Source organism: Gasterosteus aculeatus, chromosome 13, assembly GCF_964276395.1.
Source record: "Gasterosteus aculeatus chromosome 13, fGasAcu3.hap1.1, whole genome shotgun sequence".
NCBI classification, from domain to species: Eukaryota; Metazoa; Chordata; class Actinopteri; order Perciformes; family Gasterosteidae; genus Gasterosteus; species Gasterosteus aculeatus.
The window spans coordinates 3,122,848-3,136,175 of record NC_135701.1 but is presented as its reverse complement, the minus strand read 5'-3'; the positions used below and the strand labels follow the sequence as shown (position 1 = coordinate 3,136,175).

The following is a 13,328-nucleotide window of genomic DNA, read 5'->3' as shown; positions in this document are numbered from 1 at the left end:
AGCAAGTGAACCAAATCTATCCTGTCAGAAGTGGGATTCGAACCCACGCCTCCAATGGAGACTGCGACCTGAACGCAGCGCCTTAGACCGCTCGGCCATCCTGACTTGAAAATGCTGTAAGTAGTGAAAATTACAAAAAGTATCTGGATTTCGTACACTGCATATGTCATTGCTTTACCCTTTGTTAGTATATTCTTACATAGAATATTGTGTCTAGACGCCGCATTGCAGCATCTTACCTTGAAGCAGTGCAGCTACCATTCATGTAAGTTAAAGCCTCTAGCATGTTACTTTGTAACATTAATGCCATCTTTATACCAATACTCTAGCGATGGGACTATTAGGACTTTAGAAAATCACAGCAAAGTATTGTGGCCTTTACCTCATCACTTTACAGGCTAGCGAGCAAGTGAACCACATCAATCCGTGTTAGAAGTTGGATTCCAACGCACACGTCCATTGGAGACTGCGACCTGAACGCAGCGCCTTAGACTGCTTGGCCTTCCTGACTGGAAACCTCTGTAAGTAGTGAAAATTATAAAAGTATCTTGATTTCGTACACTGCATATGTCATTGCTTTACCCTTTGTTATTATATGCTTACATAGAATATTGTGTCTAGACGCCGCATTGCAGCATCTTACCTTAAAGCAGTGCAGCTACCATTCATTTAATTGGTAACATTAATGCCATCTTTATACCTATACTCTAGCGACGGGACTATTGATACTTTACAGAATCACAGCACAGCATTGTTGCCTTTACCTAATCTCAATACAGGCAACCGAGCAAGTGAACCAAATCTATCCTGTCAGAAGTGGGATTCCAACCCACGCCTCCAATGGAGACTGCGACCTGAACGCAGCGCCTTAGACCGCTCGGCCATCCTGACTTGAAAATGCTGTAAGTAGTGAAAATTACAAAAAGTATCTGGATTTCGTACACTGCATATGTCATTGCTTTACCCTTTGTTAGTATATTCTTACATAGAATATTGTGTCTAGACGCCGCATTGCAGCATCTTACCTTGAAGCAGTGCAGCTACCATTCATGTAAGTTAAAGCCTCTAGCATGTTACTTTGTAACATTAATGCCATCTTTATACCAATACTCTAGCGATGGGACTATTAGGACTTTAGAAAATCACAGCAAAGTATTGTGGCCTTTACCTCATCACTTTACAGGCTAGCGAGCAAGTGAACCACATCAATCCGTGTTAGAAGTTGGATTCCAACGCACACGTCCATTGGAGACTGCGACCTAAACGCAGCGCCTTAGACTGCTTGGCCTTCCTGACTGGAAAATGCCGTAAGTAGTGAAAATTATAAAAGTATCTTGATTTCGTACACTGCATATGTCATTGCTTTACCCTTTGTTATTATATGCTTACATAGAATATTGTGTCTAGACGCCGCATTGCAGCATCTTACCTTGAAGCAGTGCAGCTAGCATTCATGTAAGTGAAAGCCTCTAGCATGTTACTTTGTAACTTTAATGCCATCTTTATACCAATACTCTAGCGATGGGACTATTAGGACTTTAGAAGATCACAGCAAAGTATTGTGGCCTTTACCTAATCACTTTAAAGGCTAGCGAGCAAGTGAACCACATCAATCTGTGTTAGAAGTTGGATTCCAACGCACACGTCCATTGGAGACTGCGACCTGAACGCAGCGCCTTAGACTGCTTGGCCTTCCTGACTGGAAACCTCTGTAAGTAGTGAAAATTACAAAAAGTATCTGGATTTCGTACACTGCATATGTCATTGCTTTACCCTTTGTTAGTATATTCTTACATAGAATATTGTCTAGACGCCGCATTGCAGCATCTTACCTTGAAGCAGTGCAGCTACCATTCATGCAAGTGCACGCCTCTAGCATGTTACTTTGTAACATTAATGCCATCTTTATACCAATACTCTAGCGATGGGACTATTAGGACTTTAGAAGATCACAGCAAAGTATTGTGGCCTTTACCTAATCACTTTACAGGCTAGCGAGCAAGTGAACCACATCAATCCGTGTTAGAAGTTGGATTCCAACGCACACGTCCATTGGAGACTGCGACCTGAACGCAGCGCCTTAGACTGCTTGGCCTTCCTGACTGGAAACCTCTGTAAGTAGTGAAAATTACAAAAAGTATCTGGATTTTGTACACTGCATATGTCATTGCTTTACCCTTTGTTAGTATATTCTTACATAGAATATTGTCTAGACGCCGCATTGCAGCATCTTACCTTGAAGCAGTGCAGCTACCATTCATGCAAGTGCACGCCTCTAGCATGTTACTTTGTAACATTAATGCCATCTTTATACCAATACTCTAGCAATGGGACTATTAGGACTTTAGAAGATCACAGCAAAGTATTGTGGCCTTTACCTAATCTCAATACAGGCAACCGAGCAAGTGAACCAAATCTATCCTGTCAGAAGTGCGATTCGAACCCACGCCTCCAATGGAGACTGCGACCTGAACGCAACGCCTTAGACCGCTCGGCCATCCTGACTTGAAGATGCCGTAAGTAGTGAAAATTATAAAAGTATCTTGATTTCGTACACTGCATATGTCATTGCTTTACCCTTTGTTATTATATGCTTACATAGAATATTGTGTCTAGACGCCGCATTGCAGCATCTTACCTTGAAGCAGTGCAGCTAGCATTCATGTAAGTGAAAGCCTCTAGCATGTTACTTTGTAACATTAATGCCATCTTTATACCAATACTCTAGCGATGGGACTATTAGGACTTTAGAAAATCACAGCAAAGTATTGTGGCCTTTACCTAATCACTTTACAGGCTAGCGAGCAAGTGAACCACATCAATCCGTGTTAGAAGTTGGATTCCAACGCACACGTCCATTGGAGACTGCGACCTGAACGCAGCGCCTTAGACTGCTTGGCCTTCCTGACTGGAAACCTCTGTAAGTAGTGAAAATTATAAAAGTATCTTGATTTCGTACACTGCATATGTCATTGCTTTACCCTTTGTTATTATATGCTTACATAGAATATTGTGTCTAGACGCCGCATTGCAGCATCTTACCTTGAAGCAGTGCAGCTAGCATTCATGTAAGTGAAAGCCTCTAGCATGTTACTTTGTAACTTTAATGCCATCTTTATACCAATACTCTAGCGATGGGACTATTAGGACTTTAGAAGATCACAGCAAAGTATTGTGGCCTTTACCTAATCACTTTAAAGGCTAGCGAGCAAGTGAACCACATCAATCTGTGTTAGAAGTTGGATTCCAACGCACACGTCCATTGGAGACTGCGACCTGAACGCAGCGCCTTAGACTGCTTGGCCTTCCTGACTGGAAACCTCTGTAAGTAGTGAAAATTATAAAAGTATCTTGATTTCGTACACTGCATATGTCATTGCTTTACCCTTTGTTATTATATGCTTACATAGAATATTGTGTCTAGACGCCGCATTGCAGCATCTTACCTTAAAGCAGTGCAGCTACCATTCATTTAATTGGTAACATTAATGCCATCTTTATACCTATACTCTAGCGACGGGACTATTGATACTTTACAAAATCACAGCACAGCATTGTTGCCTTTACCTAATCTCAATACAGGCAGCCGAGCAAGTGAACCAAATCTATCCTGTCAGAAGTGGGATTCGAAACCACGTCTCCAATGGAGACTGCGACCTGAACGCAGCGCCTTAGACCGCTCGGCCATCCTGACTTGAAAATGCTGTAAGTAGTGAAAAATACAAAAAGTATCTGGATTTCGTACACTGCATATGTCATTGCTTTACCCTTTGTTAGTATATTCTTAAATAGAATATTGTGTCTAGACGCCGCATTGCAGCATCTTACCTTGAAGCAGTGCAGCTACCATTCATGCAAGTGAAAGCCTCTAGCATGTTACTTTGTAACTTTAATGCCATCTTTATACCAATACTCTAGCGATGGGACTATTAGGACTTTAGAAAATCACAGGAAAGTATTGTGGCCTTTACCTCATCTCAATACAGGCAACCGAGCAAGTGAACCAAATCTATCCTGTCAGAAGTGGGATTCGAACCCACGCCTCCAATGGAGACTGCGACCTGAACGCAGCGCCTTAGACCGCTCGGCCATCCTGACTTGAAAATGCTGTAAGTAGTGAAAATTACAAAAAGTATCTGGATTTCGTACACTGCATATGTCATTGCTTTACCCTTTGTTAGTATATTCTTACATAGAATATTGTGTCTAGACGCCGCATTGCAGCATCTTACCTTGAAGCAGTGCAGCTACCATTCATGTAAGTTAAAGCCTCTAGCATGTTACTTTGTAACATTAATGCCATCTTTATACCAATACTCTAGCGATGGGACTATTAGGACTTTAGAAAATCACAGCAAAGTATTGTGGCCTTTACCTCATCACTTTACAGGCTAGCGAGCAAGTGAACCACATCAATCCGTGTTAGAAGTTGGATTCCAACGCACACGTCCATTGGAGACTGCGACCTGAACGCAGCGCCTTAGACTGCTTGGCCTTCCTGACTGGAAACCTCTGTAAGTAGTGAAAATTATAAAAGTATCTTGATTTCGTACACTGCATATGTCATTGCTTTACCCTTTGTTATTATATGCTTACATAGAATATTGTGTCTAGACGCCGCATTGCAGCATCTTACCTTAAAGCAGTGCAGCTACCATTCATTTAATTGGTAACATTAATGCCATCTTTATACCTATACTCTAGCGACGGGACTATTGATACTTTACAGAATCACAGCACAGCATTGTTGCCTTTACCTAATCTCAATACAGGCAACCGAGCAAGTGAACCAAATCTATCCTGTCAGAAGTGGGATTCCAACCCACGCCTCCAATGGAGACTGCGACCTGAACGCAGCGCCTTAGACCGCTCGGCCATCCTGACTTGAAAATGCTGTAAGTAGTGAAAATTACAAAAAGTATCTGGATTTCGTACACTGCATATGTCATTGCTTTACCCTTTGTTAGTATATTCTTACATAGAATATTGTGTCTAGACGCCGCATTGCAGCATCTTACCTTGAAGCAGTGCAGCTACCATTCATGTAAGTTAAAGCCTCTAGCATGTTACTTTGTAACATTAATGCCATCTTTATACCAATACTCTAGCGATGGGACTATTAGGACTTTAGAAGATCACAGCAAAGTATTGTGGCCTTTACCTAATCACTTTAAAGGCTAGCGAGCAAGTGAACCACATCAATCTGTGTTAGAAGTTGGATTCCAACGCACACGTCCATTGGAGACTGCGACCTGAACGCAGCGCCTTAGACTGCTTGGCCTTCCTGACTGGAAAATGCCGTAAGTAGTGAAAATTATAAAAGTATCTTGATTTCGTACACTGCATATGTCATTGCTTTACCCTTTGTTATTATATGCTTACATAGAATATTGTGTCTAGACGCCGCATTGCAGCATCTTACCTTGAAGCAGTGCAGCTAGCATTCATGTAAGTGAAAGCCTCTAGCATGTTACTTTGTAACATTAATGCCATCTTTATACCAATACTCTAGCGATGGGACTATTAGGACTTTAGAAGATCACAGCAAAGTATTGTGGCCTTTACCTAATCACTTTACAGGCTAGCGAGCAAGTGAACCACATCAATCCGTGTTAGAAGTTGGATTCCAACGCACACGTCCATTGGAGACTGCGACCTGAACGCAGCGCCTTAGACTGCTTGGCCTTCCTGACTGGAAACCTCTGTAAGTAGTGAAAATTACAAAAAGTATCTGGATTTTGTACACTGCGTATGTCATTGCTTTACCCTTTGTTAGTATATTCTTACATAGAATATTGTCTAGACGCCGCATTGCAGCATCTTACCTTGAAGCAGTGCAGCTACCATTCATGCAAGTGCACGCCTCTAGCATGTTACTTTGTAACATTAATGCCATCTTTATACCAATACTCTAGCAATGGGACTATTAGGACTTTAGAAGATCACAGCAAAGTATTGTGGCCTTTACCTAATCTCAATACAGGCAACCGAGCAAGTGAACCAAATCTATCCTGTCAGAAGTGCGATTCGAACCCACGCCTCCAATGGAGACTGCGACCTGAACGCAACGCCTTAGACCGCTCGGCCATCCTGACTTGAAGATGCCGTAAGTAGTGAAAATGATAAAAGTATCTTGATTTCGTACACTGCATATGTCATTGCTTTACCCTTTGTTATTATATGCTTACATAGAATATTGTGTCTAGACGCCGCATTGCAGCATCTTACCTTGAAGCAGTGCAGCTAGCATTCATGTAAGTGAAAGCCTCTAGCATGTTACTTTGTAACATTAATGCCATCTTTATACCAATACTCTAGCGATGGGACTATTAGGACTTTAGAAAATCACAGCAAAGTATTGTAGCCTTTACCTAATCACTTTACAGGCTAGCGAGCAAGTGAACCACATCAATCCGTGTTAGAAGTTGGATTCCAACGCACACGTCCATTGGAGACTGCGACCTGAACGCAGCGCCTTAGACTGCTTGGCCTTCCTGACTGGAAACCTCTGTAAGTAGTGAAAATTACAAAAAGTATCTGGATTTCGTACACTGCATATGTCATTGTTTTACCCTTTGTTAGTATATTCTTACATAGAATATTGTCTAGACGCCGCATTGCAGCATCTTACCTTGAAGCAGTGCAGCTACCATTCATGCAAGTGCACGCCTCTAGCATGTTACTTTGTAACATTAATGCCATCTTTATACCAATACTCTAGCGATGGGACTATTAGGACTTTAGAAGATCACAGCAAAGTATTGTGGCCTTTACCTAATCACTTTACAGGCTAGCGAGCAAGTGAACCACATCAATCCGTGTTAGAAGTTGGATTCCAACGCACACGTCCATTGGAGACTGCGACCTGAACGCAGCGCCTTAGACTGCTTGGCCTTCCTGACTGGAAACCTCTGTAAGTAGTGAAAATTATAAAAGTATCTTGATTTCGTACACTGCATATGTCATTGCTTTACCCTTTGTTATTATATGCTTACATAGAATATTGTGTCTAGACGCCGCATTGCAGCATCTTACCTTAAAGCAGTGCAGCTACCATTCATTTAATTGGTAACATTAATGCCATCTTTATACCTATACTCTAGCGACGGGACTATTGATACTTTACAAAATCACAGCACAGCATTGTTGCCTTTACCTAATCTCAATACAGGCAGCCGAGCAAGTGAACCAAATCTACCCTGTCAGAAGTGGGATTCGAAACCACGCCTCCAATGGAGACTGCGACCTGAACGCAGCGCCTTAGACCGCTCGGCCATCCTGACTTGAAAATGATGTAAGTAGTAAAAAATACAAGAAGTATCTGGATTTCGTACACTGCATATGTCATTGCTTTACCCTTTGTTAGTATATTCTTACATAGAATATTGTGTCTAGACGCCGCATTGCAGCATCTTACCTTGAAGCAGTGCAGCTACCATTCATGCAAGTGAAAGCCTCTAGCATGTTACTTTGTAACTTTAATGCCATCTTTATACCAATACTCTAGCGATGGGACTATTAGGACTTTAGAAAATCACAGGAAAGTATTGTGGCCTTTACCTCATCTCAATACAGGCAACCGAGCAAGTGAACCAAATCTATCCTGTCAGAAGTGGGATTCGAACCCACGCCTCCAATGGAGACTGCGACCTGAACGCAGCGCCTTAGACCGCTCGGCCATCCTGACTTGAAAATGCTGTAAGTAGTGAAAATTACAAAAAGTATCTGGATTTCGTACACTGCATATGTCATTGCTTTACCCTTTGTTAGTATATTCTTACATAGAATATTGTGTCTAGACGCCGCATTGCAGCATCTTACCTTGAAGCAGTGCAGCTACCATTCATGTAAGTTAAAGCCTCTAGCATGTTACTTTGTAACATTAATGCCATCTTTATACCAATACTCTAGCGATGGGACTATTAGGACTTTAGAAAATCACAGCAAAGTATTGTGGCCTTTACCTCATCACTTTACAGGCTAGCGAGCAAGTGAACCACATCAATCCGTGTTAGAAGTTGGATTCCAACGCACACGTCCATTGGAGACTGCGACCTGAACGCAGCGCCTTAGACTGCTTGGCCTTCCTGACTGGAAACCTCTGTAAGTAGTGAAAATTATAAAAGTATCTTGATTTCGTACACTGCATATGTCATTGCTTTACCCTTTGTTATTATATGCTTACATAGAATATTGTGTCTAGACGCCGCATTGCAGCATCTTACCTTAAAGCAGTGCAGCTACCATTCATTTAATTGGTAACATTAATGCCATCTTTATACCTATACTCTAGCGACGGGACTATTGATACTTTACAGAATCACAGCACAGCATTGTTGCCTTTACCTAATCTCAATACAGGCAACCGAGCAAGTGAACCAAATCTATCCTGTCAGAAGTGGGATTCGAACCCACGCCTCCAATGGAGACTGCGACCTGAACGCAGCGCCTTAGACCGCTCGGCCATCCTGACTTGAAAATGCTGTAAGTAGTGAAAATTACAAAAAGTATCTGGATTTCGTACACTGCATATGTCATTGCTTTACCCTTTGTTAGTATATTCTTACATAGAATATTGTGTCTAGACGCCGCATTGCAGCATCTTACCTTGAAGCAGTGCAGCTACCATTCATGTAAGTTAAAGCCTCTAGCATGTTACTTTGTAACATTAATGCCATCTTTATACCAATACTCTAGCGATGGGACTATTAGGACTTTAGAAAATCACAGCAAAGTATTGTGGCCTTTACCTCATCACTTTACAGGCTAGCGAGCAAGTGAACCACATCAATCCGTGTTAGAAGTTGGATTCCAACGCACACGTCCATTGGAGACTGCGACCTGAACGCAGCGCCTTAGACTGCTTGGCCTTCCTGACTGGAAACCTCTGTAAGTAGTGAAAATTATAAAAGTATCTTGATTTCGTACACTGCATATGTCATTGCTTTACCCTTTGTTATTATATGCTTACATAGAATATTGTGTCTAGACGCCGCATTGCAGCATCTTACCTTAAAGCAGTGCAGCTACCATTCATTTAATTGGTAACATTAATGCCATCTTTATACCTATACTCTAGCGACGGGACTATTGATACTTTACAGAATCACAGCACAGCATTGTTGCCTTTACCTAATCTCAATACAGGCAACCGAGCAAGTGAACCAAATCTATCCTGTCAGAAGTGGGATTCCAACCCACGCCTCCAATGGAGACTGCGACCTGAACGCAGCGCCTTAGACCGCTCGGCCATCCTGACTTGAAAATGCTGTAAGTAGTGAAAAATACAAAAAGTATCTGGATTTCGTACACTGCATATGTCATTGCTTTACCCTTTGTTAGTATATTCTTACATAGAATATTGTGTCTAGACGCCGCATTGCAGCATCTTACCTTGAAGCAGTGCAGCTACCATTCATGTAAGTTAAAGCCTCTAGCATGTTACTTTGTAACATTAATGCCATCTTTATACCAATACTCTAGCGATGGGACTATTAGGACTTTAGAAGATCACAGCAAAGTATTGTGGCCTTTACCTAATCACTTTAAAGGCTAGCGAGCAAGTGAACCACATCAATCTGTGTTAGAAGTTGGATTCCAACGCACACGTCCATTGGAGACTGCGACCTGAACGCAGCGCCTTAGACTGCTTGGCCTTCCTGACTGGAAAATGCCGTAAGTAGTGAAAATTATAAAAGTATCTTGATTTCGTACACTGCATATGTCATTGCTTTACCCTTTGTTATTATATGCTTACATAGAATATTGTGTCTAGACGCCGCATTGCAGCATCTTACCTTGAAGCAGTGCAGCTAGCATTCATGTAAGTGAAAGCCTCTAGCATGTTACTTTGTAACATTAATGCCATCTTTATACCAATACTCTAGCGATGGGACTATTAGGACTTTAGAAAATCACAGCAAAGTATTGTGGCCTTTACCTAATCACTTTACAGGCTAGCGAGCAAGTGAACCACATCAATCCGTGTTAGAAGTTGGATTCCAACGCACACGTCCATTGGAGACTGCGACCTGAACGCAGCGCCTTAGACTGCTTGGCCTTCCTGACTGGAAACCTCTGTAAGTAGTGAAAATTACAAAAAGTATCTGGATTTTGTACACTGCGTATGTCATTGCTTTACCCTTTGTTAGTATATTCTTACATAGAATATTGTCTAGACGCCGCATTGCAGCATCTTACCTTGAAGCAGTGCAGCTACCATTCATGCAAGTGCACGCCTCTAGCATGTTACTTTGTAACATTAATGCCATCTTTATACCAATACTCTAGCAATGGGACTATTAGGACTTTAGAAGATCACAGCAAAGTATTGTGGCCTTTACCTAATCTCAATACAGGCAACCGAGCAAGTGAACCAAATCTATCCTGTCAGAAGTGCGATTCGAACCCACGCCTCCAATGGAGACTGCGACCTGAACGCAACGCCTTAGACCGCTCGGCCATCCTGACTTGAAGATGCCGTAAGTAGTGAAAATTATAAAAGTATCTTGATTTCGTACACTGCATATGTCATTGCTTTACCCTTTGTTATTATATGCTTACATAGAATATTGTGTCTAGACGCCGCATTGCAGCATCTTACCTTGAAGCAGTGCAGCTAGCATTCATGTAAGTGAAAGCCTCTAGCATGTTACTTTGTAACATTAATGCCATCTTTATACCAATACTCTAGCGATGGGACTATTAGGACTTTAGAAAATCACAGCAAAGTATTGTGGCCTTTACCTAATCACTTTACAGGCTAGCGAGCAAGTGAACCACATCAATCCGTGTTAGAAGTTGGATTCCAACGCACACGTCCATTGGAGACTGCGACCTGAACGCAGCGCCTTAGACTGCTTGGCCTTCCTGACTGGAAACCTCTGTAAGTAGTGAAAATTATAAAAGTATCTTGATTTCGTACACTGCATATGTCATTGCTTTACCCTTTGTTATTATATGCTTACATAGAATATTGTGTCTAGACGCCGCATTGCAGCATCTTACCTTGAAGCAGTGCAGCTAGCATTCATGTAAGTGAAAGCCTCTAGCATGTTACTTTGTAACTTTAATGCCATCTTTATACCAATACTCTAGCGATGGGACTATTAGGACTTTAGAAGATCACAGCAAAGTATTGTGGCCTTTACCTAATCACTTTAAAGGCTAGCGAGCAAGTGAACCACATCAATCTGTGTTAGAAGTTGGATTCCAACGCACACGTCCATTGGAGACTGCGACCTGAACGCAGCGCCTTAGACTGCTTGGCCTTCCTGACTGGAAACCTCTGTAAGTAGTGAAAATTACAAAAAGTATCTGGATTTCGTACACTGCATATGTCATTGCTTTACCCTTTGTTAGTATATTCTTACATAGAATATTGTCTAGACGCCGCATTGCAGCATCTTACCTTGAAGCAGTGCAGCTACCATTCATGCAAGTGCACGCCTCTAGCATGTTACTTTGTAACATTAATGCCATCTTTATACCAATACTCTAGCGATGGGACTATTAGGACTTTAGAAGATCACAGCAAAGTATTGTGGCCTTTACCTAATCACTTTACAGGCTAGCGAGCAAGTGAACCACATCAATCCGTGTTAGAAGTTGGATTCCAACGCACACGTCCATTGGAGACTGCGACCTGAACGCAGCACCTTAGACTGCTTGGCCTTCCTGACTGGAAACCTCTGTAAGTAGTGAAAATTATAAAAGTATCTTGATTTCGTACACTGCATATGTCATTGCTTTACCCTTTGTTATTATATGCTTACATAGAATATTGTGTCTAGACGCCGCATTGCAGCATCTTACCTTAAAGCAGTGCAGCTACCATTCATTTAATTGGTAACATTAATGCCATCTTTATACCTATACTCTAGCGACGGGACTATTGATACTTTACAAAATCACATTACAGCATTGTTGCCTTTACCTAATCTCAATACAGGCAGCCGAGCAAGTGAACCAAATCTATCCTGTCAGAAGTGGGATTCGAAACCACGTCTCCAATGGAGACTGCGACCTGAACGCAGCGCCTTAGACCGCTCGGCCATCCTGACTTGAAAATGCTGTAAGTAGTGAAAAATACAAAAAGTATCTGGATTTCGTACACTGCATATGTCATTGCTTTACCCTTTGTTAGTATATTCTTACATAGAATATTGTGTCTAGACGCCGCATTGCAGCATCTTACCTTGAAGCAGTGCAGCTACCATTCATGCAAGTGAAAGCCTCTAGCATGTTACTTTGTAACTTTAATGCCATCTTTATACCAATACTCTAGCGATGGGACTATTAGGACTTTAGAAAATCACAGGAAAGTATTGTGGCCTTTACCTCATCTCAATACAGGCAACCGAGCAAGTGAACCAAATCTATCCTGTCAGAAGTGGGATTCGAACCCACGCCTCCAATGGAGACTGCGACCTGAACGCAGCGCCTTAGACCGCTCGGCCATCCTGACTTGAAAATGCTGTAAGTAGTGAAAATTACAAAAAGTATCTGGATTTCGTACACTGCATATGTCATTGCTTTACCCTTTGTTAGTATATTCTTACATAGAATATTGTGTCTAGACGCCGCATTGCAGCATCTTACCTTGAAGCAGTGCAGCTACCATTCATGTAAGTTAAAGCCTCTAGCATGTTACTTTGTAACATTAATGCCATCTTTATACCAATACTCTAGCGATGGGACTATTAGGACTTTAGAAAATCACAGCAAAGTATTGTGGCCTTTACCTCATCACTTTACAGGCTAGCGAGCAAGTGAACCACATCAATCCGTGTTAGAAGTTGGATTCCAACGCACACGTCCATTGGAGACTGCGACCTGAACGCAGCGCCTTAGACTGCTTGGCCTTCCTGACTGGAAACCTCTGTAAGTAGTGAAAATTATAAAAGTATCTTGATTTCGTACACTGCATATGTCATTGCTTTACCCTTTGTTATTATATGCTTACATAGAATATTGTGTCTAGACGCCGCATTGCAGCATCTTACCTTAAAGCAGTGCAGCTACCATTCATTTAATTGGTAACATTAATGCCATCTTTATACCTATACTCTAGCGACGGGACTATTGATACTTTACAGAATCACAGCACAGCATTGTTGCCTTTACCTAATCTCAATACAGGCAACCGAGCAAGTGAACCAAATCTATCCTGTCAGAAGTGGGATTCCAACCCACGCCTCCAATGGAGACTGCGACCTGAACGCAGCGCCTTAGACCGCTCGGCCATCCTGACTTGAAAATGCTGTAAGTAGTGAAAATTACAAAAAGTATCTGGATTTCGTACACTGCATATGTCATTGCTTTACCCT

At 41.8% G+C, this 13,328-nt stretch overlaps 15 non-coding genes across 15 annotated transcripts; all 15 read right to left on the bottom strand.

The window, feature by feature from the left end:
* Positions 1–22: 22 nt before the first annotated feature.
* Positions 23–105, bottom strand: trnal-cag (transfer RNA leucine (anticodon CAG)). The gene has a single exon. It is a non-coding gene; the product is annotated as a tRNA-Leu (tRNA).
* Positions 106–808: 703 nt separating this feature from the next.
* On the bottom strand, positions 809–891 carry trnal-cag (transfer RNA leucine (anticodon CAG)). Its single transcript has one exon. It is a non-coding gene; the product is annotated as a tRNA-Leu (tRNA).
* Positions 892–2,422: 1,531 nt separating this feature from the next.
* Positions 2,423–2,505, bottom strand: trnal-cag (transfer RNA leucine (anticodon CAG)). Its single transcript has one exon. It is a non-coding gene; the product is annotated as a tRNA-Leu (tRNA).
* Positions 2,506–3,611: 1,106 nt separating this feature from the next.
* On the bottom strand, positions 3,612–3,694 carry trnal-cag (transfer RNA leucine (anticodon CAG)). Its single transcript has one exon. It is a non-coding gene; the product is annotated as a tRNA-Leu (tRNA).
* Positions 3,695–4,015: 321 nt separating this feature from the next.
* Positions 4,016–4,098, bottom strand: trnal-cag (transfer RNA leucine (anticodon CAG)). The gene has a single exon. It is a non-coding gene; the product is annotated as a tRNA-Leu (tRNA).
* Positions 4,099–4,801: 703 nt separating this feature from the next.
* On the bottom strand, positions 4,802–4,884 carry trnal-cag (transfer RNA leucine (anticodon CAG)). Its single transcript has one exon. It is a non-coding gene; the product is annotated as a tRNA-Leu (tRNA).
* Positions 4,885–6,012: 1,128 nt separating this feature from the next.
* trnal-cag (transfer RNA leucine (anticodon CAG)) lies at positions 6,013–6,095 on the bottom strand. Its single transcript has one exon. It is a non-coding gene; the product is annotated as a tRNA-Leu (tRNA).
* Positions 6,096–7,200: 1,105 nt separating this feature from the next.
* On the bottom strand, positions 7,201–7,283 carry trnal-cag (transfer RNA leucine (anticodon CAG)). Its single transcript has one exon. It is a non-coding gene; the product is annotated as a tRNA-Leu (tRNA).
* A 321-nt stretch (positions 7,284–7,604) lies between these two features.
* trnal-cag (transfer RNA leucine (anticodon CAG)) lies at positions 7,605–7,687 on the bottom strand. The gene has a single exon. It is a non-coding gene; the product is annotated as a tRNA-Leu (tRNA).
* Positions 7,688–8,390: 703 nt separating this feature from the next.
* trnal-cag (transfer RNA leucine (anticodon CAG)) lies at positions 8,391–8,473 on the bottom strand. The gene has a single exon. It is a non-coding gene; the product is annotated as a tRNA-Leu (tRNA).
* A 703-nt stretch (positions 8,474–9,176) lies between these two features.
* Positions 9,177–9,259, bottom strand: trnal-cag (transfer RNA leucine (anticodon CAG)). The gene has a single exon. It is a non-coding gene; the product is annotated as a tRNA-Leu (tRNA).
* A 1,128-nt stretch (positions 9,260–10,387) lies between these two features.
* trnal-cag (transfer RNA leucine (anticodon CAG)) lies at positions 10,388–10,470 on the bottom strand. The gene has a single exon. It is a non-coding gene; the product is annotated as a tRNA-Leu (tRNA).
* A 1,509-nt stretch (positions 10,471–11,979) lies between these two features.
* Positions 11,980–12,062, bottom strand: trnal-cag (transfer RNA leucine (anticodon CAG)). The gene has a single exon. It is a non-coding gene; the product is annotated as a tRNA-Leu (tRNA).
* Positions 12,063–12,383: 321 nt separating this feature from the next.
* On the bottom strand, positions 12,384–12,466 carry trnal-cag (transfer RNA leucine (anticodon CAG)). Its single transcript has one exon. It is a non-coding gene; the product is annotated as a tRNA-Leu (tRNA).
* A 703-nt stretch (positions 12,467–13,169) lies between these two features.
* trnal-cag (transfer RNA leucine (anticodon CAG)) lies at positions 13,170–13,252 on the bottom strand. The gene has a single exon. It is a non-coding gene; the product is annotated as a tRNA-Leu (tRNA).
* Between the last annotated feature and the right edge of the window lie 76 nt (positions 13,253–13,328).